This window comes from Leptodactylus fuscus, unplaced genomic scaffold (assembly GCF_031893055.1).
Source record: "Leptodactylus fuscus isolate aLepFus1 unplaced genomic scaffold, aLepFus1.hap2 HAP2_SCAFFOLD_488, whole genome shotgun sequence".
Classification (NCBI taxonomy): domain Eukaryota; kingdom Metazoa; phylum Chordata; class Amphibia; order Anura; family Leptodactylidae; genus Leptodactylus; species Leptodactylus fuscus.
In genome coordinates, this window is record NW_027440514.1 from 21,888 (window position 1) to 32,851 (window position 10,964).

Genomic DNA, 10,964 nt, shown 5'->3' on the forward strand with positions numbered 1-10,964 from the left:
AGCAGCACTTGGTCACTAATAGGTGACACCAAGGACTCGGCCATACAAAGTGTAATACTGGGTGCAACTACATCCACACGTAACATAAGTGCACCCTACCTGGTGTAGGAGTGGGGAGAGGATGGGAGTAGTAGCCACCTGCCATGGTTAGTGGTTGTCGTCTCTATCAGAACCTTTACACACCTCGATAAGGAAGGGGCCTGCAGTATGGCTGCCATTAGCAGTGAGATTCCCGGGACACTCCCAGTTGACTCTCTTGCATTGTCTGGAGCTCCAATGTCGGTGTCTTCAGTCCTCTTCTGGTCTCGTCTGATTGGGCCTCAGTAGTCACATGGTGCATATAATGCTATATATGTGTAGGGTTCATGATGTCCGCGCACCCCATCTGCCTGTTGAAGCCCGATCATTGGCCTCAGTGGTCGCCCAGGGCTGGTGACATTTCTTCAGCATCTTATCCAGGACCACTTTCTTTTTGTATACTCTCCCCTCTATACGGCCATCTCTTGTACGCTCCAGGATTTCTCCATATTATGTTTATTGCCCCCCAGTGTGACCTCACAGATCTAATAGCCCAGGGCGAGATGTGACCATTTCTGGTGGTGGTCTCTACTGACCTCCGAATAGACACGTCACATAATATCTCATTATTAAAGGGATTCCTGGGCTAAAAGCATAGACAGCGCCCCCTGTATCCAGCCCAGATACACAGAGAATACAGATCTGCATCAAAATACAGCTGCAAAAACTCTGTCTGAACATGCCCTTACAGTGTATGAGTGCAGGGAAGTCTCCGGTAGCACAAGCCTGGAGATGATCTGCAGATATATATAGTCTGGTGATTGCCGGGACATGTTCCAGCTCTGCAAGACTGTGATGAGGAAATACACGGGGAGGGGGAGGGGGGCTTATTCCTTACTAATCAGGCGTAGCTGCTTCCTAAAAGGCTGCCCCTACTGGCTGTGTCATGTACGGGGCTGAGCCGGTGATGTCAGGCTCCTGGAGGATTGTTAGGGGGGACAATAGTGAATAGTAAGAGGCCTATATACCGGCCTTACACAGCGCCCCCTGCTGTCTATGTCTGGCCACTTTTGGATTGTGGGAGACATTGATGTAATATGTGGCTGGGCCTGGCGGGCTACCTACGGCCTATATGGCTATGTCTATAGTGTATCATGTGGCTGAGCCTGGCGGGCTACCTATGGCCTATATGGCTATGTCTATAGTGTATCATGTGGCTGAGCCTGGCGGGCTACCTACGGCCTGTATGGCTATGTCTATAGTGTATCATGTGGCTGAGCCTGGCGGGCTACCTACGGCCTATATGGCTATGTCTATAGTGTATCATGTGGCTGAGCCTGGCGGGCTACCTACGGCCTATATGGCTATGTCTATAGTGTATCATGTGGCTGAGCCTGGCGGGCTACCTACGACCTATATGGTTATGTCTATAGTGTATCATGTGGCTGAGCCTGGCGGGCTACCTGCGGCCTGTATGGCTATGTCTATAGTGTATCATGTGGCTGAGCCTGGCGGGCTACCTACGGCCTATATGGCTATGTCTATAGTGTATCATGTGGCTGAGCCTGGCGGGCTACCTACGACCTATATGGTTATGTCTATAGTGTATCATGTGGCTGAGCCTGGCGGGCTACCTACGGCCTGTATGGCTATGTCTATAGTGTATCATGTCTCCTATGTATAAGGCTCCGGATAGGGTTCCGGATAATCCCATCCACACATCGCTGCCATATTATCTACATGTCAGTTAGACGTATAGGTATAATAGAAGGAGAATATAATGTGTTGCGTTTCCTCTGCGTTATTTTGCAGCGATTCGCTGTGCGGGGCCTTAGTTTTTGTTTGCAGCGGTTTCTGCTCTCACGTGTCATATATGTCATACGTGTTCTGCGTACAGGTCGCCTCCCACCTATATCCAGCAGTGACATAAAGCCGACCTCCAACTACAGCGAATCCCTCTGAACTAACAAAGGTCTGCTCAGATTTCTATGTCTGAACAGAGGCCTATCAGACTCCACCTCGGTCAGGGGTTTCCCCGTGTTACACAAGATCTTCTGACTCCCATGTGCAGGAAATTTCCACTACTGAGAGATTCTGGAGAAAGCTCTTGTTTACAATCCAAGGCGTCAGCCCAGAACGTCCCGTGTCCTGACCACAGCTGAGGGTTTGTTACAGTTTATATATATGTATCCAGTTTATATAACATTGCCCAGACTGGATCCATACTACATTATAGGTGTTCGTGGTGCAGAACCCTATTCACATGGCGCAGTCACTTCACGGTTTTTGCAGTGATTTTGTAGAAATCCCCCCACACCATGTGAATACGTCCTTAGAAGCAAAGATCACTAGCAGTGTTCCTACCTTGAAGGAGATCATGGAGCAATGGCACTGAAGGGGTTACATTTAATATTGCTTTTGGGATGGGGTGGTGAAGGGGTTAATGGTGACCGTCCTGGTGCTGAAGGGTTAATAATCCCATCTCGGGTGGTCCTGGAGGTTGGAGCGGTCCTGATGACATCCCTGCGGCCCCTGTATTGGTGTCTCGGGTTGATCCGTGTCGTACGTTTCGCCCCATCATCTTCCTCCCGGTTATTACTTGCTCAGTTTTTGCCGCCATTGTTATCAGTGTGACATGAGTGGGGTCTCTATAATAACACAGGGGGGGTCTCGTGTCTGTACTTGGTGTCACATGATAGGATGACCCCATGAAACGTGAGTCTGTGACCAGGGGTGACCCCATCTAGCGCTCCTGTACCCCGCCAATGTACCCGTTGTATACTAATAGGGATTAATAGTGTCCTGTAATGATATATATACGGGTGTATACGTCATGGAGCAGATACCCAAGCTGATAAGGAATGAATACACGCCGGGCCTCGGGGGGTTAATATCATCTTTATTAATCACATCAGATCATAATGATACAATAGTCACAGATATTCACTCATAGTCTCTGCGCCATGTACTGTACCTCAGAGCTGCGCTCCCTCTACTGTCACACAGACCGGAGACTGTCAGCAAGCTGGTAGGGGGGCCAATACTTTTGGCCAATACAGTAGAGAGACATCTCCTTCTCACACCTCACGTTGTCACCTTCTCTGCGTCTTCCTACTCGTCTGGAGACCATTCTCATACACTATGGCTACACTGGCGCGTCTTCTCTCCTTTGATTCTTCTTGCACGGCAGTCCGGGTCTGATATACACAGAAATAACGCTCATCCCTATTCTTATTGCTTATTTCCGTAATAAAGCGCACTATTTTTTTGCACAACTAAAGAATTCCGCGTGATTTTGGGTGCCTGATATATTGTTGCACATACACCTTGTCATACACACACGCTGTGACTCTGGGGGACCTTGTTAGATTTCGGTCACTCCTGAGCTTCTGTCTCGTACATCTCCATATTACTGTACGCGCCTCCTGCCAAACTACCGCAGGTCAAGGGGAGGACATTAAACTGGGGGCAGATGTAGGAGGACGTCAAACAACGCCATTACGTAGATCGTGTACATATCCAGGTGTATGTGACAGGGTTGGCGCCATAATGTGTGTATGTGGACGTCAGTCACGCGTGTAGAGAGCGGCAGTAGTGGAGGTAAAACCGCACTGCATGAATTATTACTGGATCATTATATACAATTAGTCACAATGAAGATCCGTCCTGTCTGATACATAACGGCGGCACAATTATAGCTATCAGGCAGCAACGGAAATAATATTATGGTTGGGGTCACCACAACATGAGGAACTGTATTAAAGGGTCGCTGAGAACCTCTGGTCTACATCAGGCATGTCAAGCATGCGGCCCTTTACAGGCATATCTGCGGCCCGCACAAAAGTCTCAAACTTTGTCTCTAAAGCTTAGAGACAAAGTTTGAGACTTTTGTGCGGGCCGCAGAGGTGCAATGCTCACGCGGCTACTCGCTGCTCCACGCTGCTGTGTAGACGTGATGACGTCACATCGCGTCTACAACTGTTAGCGCAAGAGAGAGAGAGTGCAGCAGGGGAGCGAGGATTCGGAGTCGTCGGAGAAGGTAAGTTTAATGTGTGTGCACATAGAGGTGGAATGTGAAACTGAGGGCAGATGAAGGAGGGGACGGCATGACACTGGGGGCAGAGATGGAGGGACATGAATCTGGGGGCAGAGATGGAGGAGGGACATGAATCTGGGGGCAGAGATGTGCGGACATGAATCTGGGGGCAGAGATGGAGGGGACATGAATCTGGGGGAAGAGATGGGGGGACATGAATCTGGGGGCAGAGATGGAGGAGGGACATGAATATGGGGGCAGAGATGTGGGGACATGAATCTGGGGGCAGAGATGGAGGGACATGAATCTGGGGGCAGAGATGGAGGGACATGAATCTGGGGGCAGAGATGGAGGGGACATGAATCTGGGGGAAGAGATGGGGGGACATGAATCTGGGGGCAGAGATGGAGGGGACATGAATCTGGGGGCAGAGATGGAGGAGGGACATGAATATGGGGGCAGAGATGTGGGGGCATGAATCTGGGGGAAGAGATGGAGGGGACATGAATCTGGGGGCAGAGATGGAGGGGACATGAATCTGGGGGAACATGAATCTGGGGGCAGAGATGGAGGAGGGACATGAATATGGGGGCAGAGATGTGGGGACATGAATCTGGGGGCAGAGATGGAGGGACATGAATCTGGGGGCAGAGATGGATGGGACATGAATCTGGGGCAGAGATGGAGAGGACATGAATCTGGGGGCAGAGATGGAGGGGACATGAATCTGGGGGCAGAGATGGAGGGGACATGAATCTGGGGGAAGAGATGGGGGGACATGAATCTGGGGGCAGAGATGGAGGAGGGACATGAATATGGGGGCAGAGATGTGGGGACATGAATCTGGGGGCAGAGATGGAGGGACATGAATCTGGGGCAGAGATGGGAGGGGACATGAATCTGGGGGTAGAGATGGAGGGGACATGAATCTGGGGGCAGAGATGGAGGGACATGAATCTGGGGCAGAGATGGGAGGGGACATGAATCTGGGGGTAGAGATGGAGGGGACATGAATCTGGGGGCAGAGATGGGAGGGGACATGAATCTGGGGGCAGAGATGGAGGGGACATGAATCTGGGGCAGAGATGGGAGGGGACATGAATCTGGGGGCAGAGATGGGGGGGCATGAATTGGGGGCAGAGATGGAGGGGACATGAATCTGGGGCAGAGATGGAGGGACATGAATCTGGGGGCAGAGATGGGAGGGGACATGAATCTGGGGGCAGAGATGGAGGGGACATGAATCTGGGGCAGAGATGGAGGGACATGAATCTGGGGGCAGAGATGGAGGGGACATGAATCTGGGGCAGAGATGGAGGGACATGAATCTGGGGGCAGATGAAGGGTGTATATGTAAACAGATCATTTTCTTTTATGAAACTAACAAAATCTCAGAGAACAAGGCTGACTGATCACCACTTATAATCTAAAAAAGATTGAAAAAAATGATAGCAAATAAATGTTTAGTTTTTAATTGCTGTATTTTTGTTAAATATATTAGTTGCTGTTACATATTACTACTTCATATCTTGTTTTCATGACGGCTGTTAAAATACGTGTGTGACATTAACTGCTGTGTGTGGCCCTCGCAACAACCTCTTGTTACTCATGTGGCCCTCGGGGTACCCTGAGTTTGACATGCCTGGTCTAGATGATCTGTCCATAATGGATGTGTAATATGGCCATGTGTATATACACAGGTATACAAGGGGTTAATCTTGTATCAACAAGGAATGTAAAAAAATCAGATGGCATCTTATGGCGCTAACTATTACATCACATGATGAGCCTATAAATAGAGAGCTCAGCGAAGAGTCCGGGAGATATAAGGGGGCCATAAAGTGATCTCACCATAGCAGGAAGGAGCAGAACTGAAACTACATCACACAATAACATACAAGAGAACCAGGGACCGCGGCGTCCGAGGACTCACAAAACCGGCAAAAACACAGGAAATAAATGGAGACATGTTGCAATTTTTTTCTGGAGAAAACCAGACCTCGTATTGCCCGGGGTCGCAACATTGGAGAATGGGCCACGTTATCATTACAAGTCCTATAATTTCTGTTTACATCTAGTTATATGGTGCCTGGAGTGTATCGCACTTACAGAGTGCCAGAAAAATACTCGAAACTTTCAAAAAATGAGGTCCAGATTGGTCGCAGCTTCCAACTATACGAGAACTTTACGAGACATGTCAAGAATTTACAAAACAGTTTATAAGGAAATAATCCAACATTCAGTTGACAATAAGGACATCACGTGCAGGATCCCATTCTGGCCTTCACTGAGACACGGTTTGGTCCCCTGTATTAGTGACAGTAATACAATCTACAGGAATTTACTATAAATAACGCGATACACAAATCTGGTCAGGACAATGCAGAAGACGGAACACGCACACCATGGCCATAGGATAGGCAACGCCAAGGCTCGGAGGGCAAGTCTTGTAAACTGAGGCTCAGGCTGCACATTAATGGGGGTCCAATTATTTGGCAATTCACAAAGTAAAACAATACTCGTCCATCTGTCTCGGTAAGGCCCAATTCACATCTGCGTTCTGGTTTCCGTTCGGGAAATCCACTTGTGGACGCCGCAAATGAAAACCAAGCGAACGCTCCAAACGGAAACCCGAATGGAAACCCAAACGCAGATGTGAATGGGGCCTAAGAGATGACTCGTGTTTCCTTAGGATAAGTTCACACAGATTTTTCTGGACTGGAACCTGAGGTGGAGGCCGCCTTAGGTTCCGGTCCAAAAAACAGGCAGCCGCGACTGAATGCTGGTACACTGTAACGGCATCCTGCAGTGGAGGAGGGAGTGTCTTCAAGTCGAGGTGAAACGGCCTGAAGAATGAGCACCTCGCTTCTTTTTCTGGGACTGGAACAAGCCGGCTCCAGGGAAAAAACACCTGACCGGCTCCCACTGATTTCAATAGGAGCCGTCTTTTTGGTCAGGATCTTAAGGCAGATCTTAGCCTTGGGGTTTTTCATATTTTTCCCTTACAATGTGCAATTTTTTTTCTCTACATTTTTGGCACCTAAAATTGATATCTATTTGTTTCCGGTCACAGATATTTGTCTCACGGTGGATCTCGACACTTTTAGTCGGATGGTCTTTGGATCAGAATTTTGTCACTTCCATATTTATGAAGGTCCGTACGACACATCCAGAAATATGATGAAACGCCAATGGGGATACTTTGTGTAAGACTGGGCAGATAAATAAAATAATGTATGCCCTCAGCCCCTTAGTGGTGAAACAGTCTCAAGAAATAGATTTAAACTGTTAACTTACAGTTTGTGTTGCTGCGGTGTTTGACCTGAAGAGTCCTCTGGATGCGCAGAGAAGAGATCTCCCTCCGGCTATAGCAGATGCCGTAGAAGGGAAGGATATCCAGCACCCAAACTCCTTCAGGTAGTAGCTGAATTAAAACTTCATCTTTATCGATTACATTAAAATTCTGGACATCTCAATAATATATATGGTCCATGTGCAGGGGTGGTAGTGCTAACGCCGACGCGTTTCAGTGCCGTGGCACCTTAATCATGGCATACTTGTGACTATTGAGTGGCAGCTTATATACTAAAAAAACCATATGTACACATGTGAAGAAAGGGTTAAAGGAAAGAAACACCTCCCTGACGTATACAACGGAGGTAGTCACCATTCCAGGTAGAATCAATATCTCAACGTTTCTACAAAAACGTTAACTTTGATTCTCTTTTTAGGATTTGATGTTGCAGAAGTAATCGATACGGATATACATTGTATATAACACTTACGTTTACAGAAAGATGGCACCAATGTTTAATAAAAAGTACAGCGCTGTCATCGTTGCGTGTTCTGCTCATATCATTTATTGGACTTGTTTGATTTTGTTTATGGAATGTGTAATATAATGTCTGTATATATCATCATGTTAGCTGTAAGATTGTAATAATTCATTTTTTGAGTGAGATAATAAAAATACGATATACACGAATACAAGTTTATAATGATAAAGATATGACTTGTAGTTGTTATTTTGTCAATATTCTTGTCTACATGTCAGCCAATATATAAAATAAAATGTGGTGAACATATGTTTAATATTTCGTATATTTAATATTGATGCAATTGGTGTACTTTTAACCAATCATATGTGAGCCTATATGCCCTCATGTAGTGTATATAGACACTGCTGACCAATGAGAAGGCTGCCTACCATCTGTATTAAGTGAGTTATGCCTTCTCTATATTGGAAGAAGGTCTCCGTCAGAGATGGACCTGAAGGGGGACTTATTGTAGTTATTACTAGTTTACCATGTATGCCATGATTAAGGTGCCACGGCACTGAAACGCGTCGGCGTTAGCACTACCACCCCTGCACATGGACTATATATATTATTGAGATGTCCAGAATTTTAATGTAATCGATAAAGATGAAGTTTTAATTCAGCTACTACCTGAAGGAGTTTGGGTGCTGGATATCCTTTCCTTCTACGGTATAGATAAATGTGTCTCATCTATCTCACCACGGACAGAAGGACACTGTCTGTGGTGACCTCCATGCGGGAGAATCCCACCCCATGTATGGGACCCTGATGGGATTTGGCAGCACTGTAAGCGACCGTCTGCTTCACCCCAAGTGTGAGAAGGAGCTATCGCAGGTCCTTCCTTCCAACCGCGACCAGGCTGTATAATCTACATCAGTCCAAGCGAAGATCACTCCGCACAGAGAACTAATGATTATGAATGTCTTCCTTCTTTCTTCTTCCGTTCCTTAGCTGCCATGGACTCCTAGTATATCTTCTCTCCTCAGCTTATCTGTGTCTACGTCTGTAATATAGTACTCTGTATTATCATGTATCTGTATTACTAGGCTGCTGTAACATACTGAGTATCCGCACGCTGGGACTATTACAGGATTATCTTATCTTATAACAAGTCTCATAAATGTGTCGGCTCCTCTGAAGTCCCGGGGACCTGGGCTGTGATCTGCACCAGTAAAGTGTCTCACGGCCCCATAAACCTGCCCCATTACCTTCATCTATAGACTCTAGAGGTGGCGGTTCTTTATACTTTATGTCGTGTTTCCTTCCTGCAGCTTTTACAACCAATTTCAGGAATTTTCTGACTTTGCAATTCACTAAGGTTATTTTTTTCTATTTTTATTACAGTACATTGCAAAAGTATTCATACCCCCGCACCGTCCCCACTGTGGCACATGGCGGGCAGGGACAAGGAAGCTGCTCAGAGGTGATGGGAAGGTGGATGGAGAACTTGAGCAAGTAACGACCTAGTAAAAAATAAATCTGAGCCCACCAGGCCCCCTAAGGTCCTGGCCCTGCTGCTACCCCAGTATTTACACCATGACGTTGATATCGCTCCACAAGCTGATGTGAAGAGACCAAGAAACATGACGGCACATGGTCGGCCTCTTCATCCAGCTGATCCACAGGGGTCCCGGGTGTCCGACCCACACGGACCTTCAACAGACGACCTTTTCTAAGGACAGATCATCAATCTAAAAGTCTGCGGAAATCCCTTTAAGGGGTGAATAATAGAGATGGGGAACCTCCGAAGATTTGCTTCGTTTTGGGTTCAGATGCATCGATTTTGGGTTGAATAAGTTCGTCATGAACCGGAAGTGAGACCCAAGAAGTGGAAAATGTATGAAAAATTGGGGTTGAATGCGGTTTGCTCATCTCTAGGGAGTAACGGTGATATTTTTATTTCATTCCATTCTCCATCGGTGCCCAATTTTCTTATAATCCCAGAAAACCCTGTTGGACAGGAGGCCACAAAAAGTTGGGCTTGTTTTTTGTGGGAGATGCGGTTATTTCTTCTACCGTCGTCTTTGGCGTATTGGTTCCAGTTTACAATCACTTTCCTACGTTCTGTAGAGAGTAAGTTACTCCATTCTGTGGGTCCGGGCCCCATTTATAGGGTTTTATGTTGTATTACGTTGGCGCGATAATGTCTGATAGACCAGTTACTATGGGTGGTTGTGCCGAGGTGGCAATCACAAGCCGGCCCTGGAGACTGAGGGGCCCAATGGCCTCTCTACAACATAAGAAGATACCAGTATTCTGGATAGCTCATGGCAAGAGGGGCCGGACAGATTTGGCAGATGAAGGCCACCCCCGTGTCATGTTAGTCATCTAGTGAGTCTGATGTTGTACTTGTTGTAAGTATGTGAACCCTTCACAAAGGTGGAAGTAATGACGCTCTACATAATAATAATAATAATAATAGTATAATGGAAAGACTTAGCTGTGTGACACCCGTACCCCTGGCTACTACCTATAAATAACCCTGCAGAATACTCATCTGGAGATCTCATCTGAATATTGTACTTGGCGTTATTCCCATCCTCTCACGTGTAAGACTTTATTCTCACTTTACACACAGTCGCCCAATACGATACAGAATGTAACAGACGTGTAGCAGACAACAATCTGGGGTCTATGAAAACTACAGCGGAACCGGCAAAAAACAAACCCCCTGCAACTCTCTACAGGGGAAAGACAGCCACTCAGGATATGATAACACTCAGAATACGGCGACAATCAGAATACGGTGACATCCAAACAAATGATATAATAAGTGATATTATTGTGTCTCACTAGTGCAACATAAAAAATGTAAGAAATATCTGTGATTGCGGTGATGTCGCTGCCCCGCAGAATAAGACGTCACCTTCAATGCGCATTAGAAAAATACAACTCATTGCACCAATAATAAGCCCCTCCCTCTGCGCGGCTTCCTGTTTATCGCTGCATTGAAAAACCATTAAAAAGTTCTGACTGAGGACCAAAAAAAGAACCTGCCCTTTAGGGGTTAAACAGGAAACCACAAAATCTGAGGGTGGGCCCCTAGAAACAATTCCACGGGTGGCCCCTGGACACCCCAGTCCGGCCCTGAT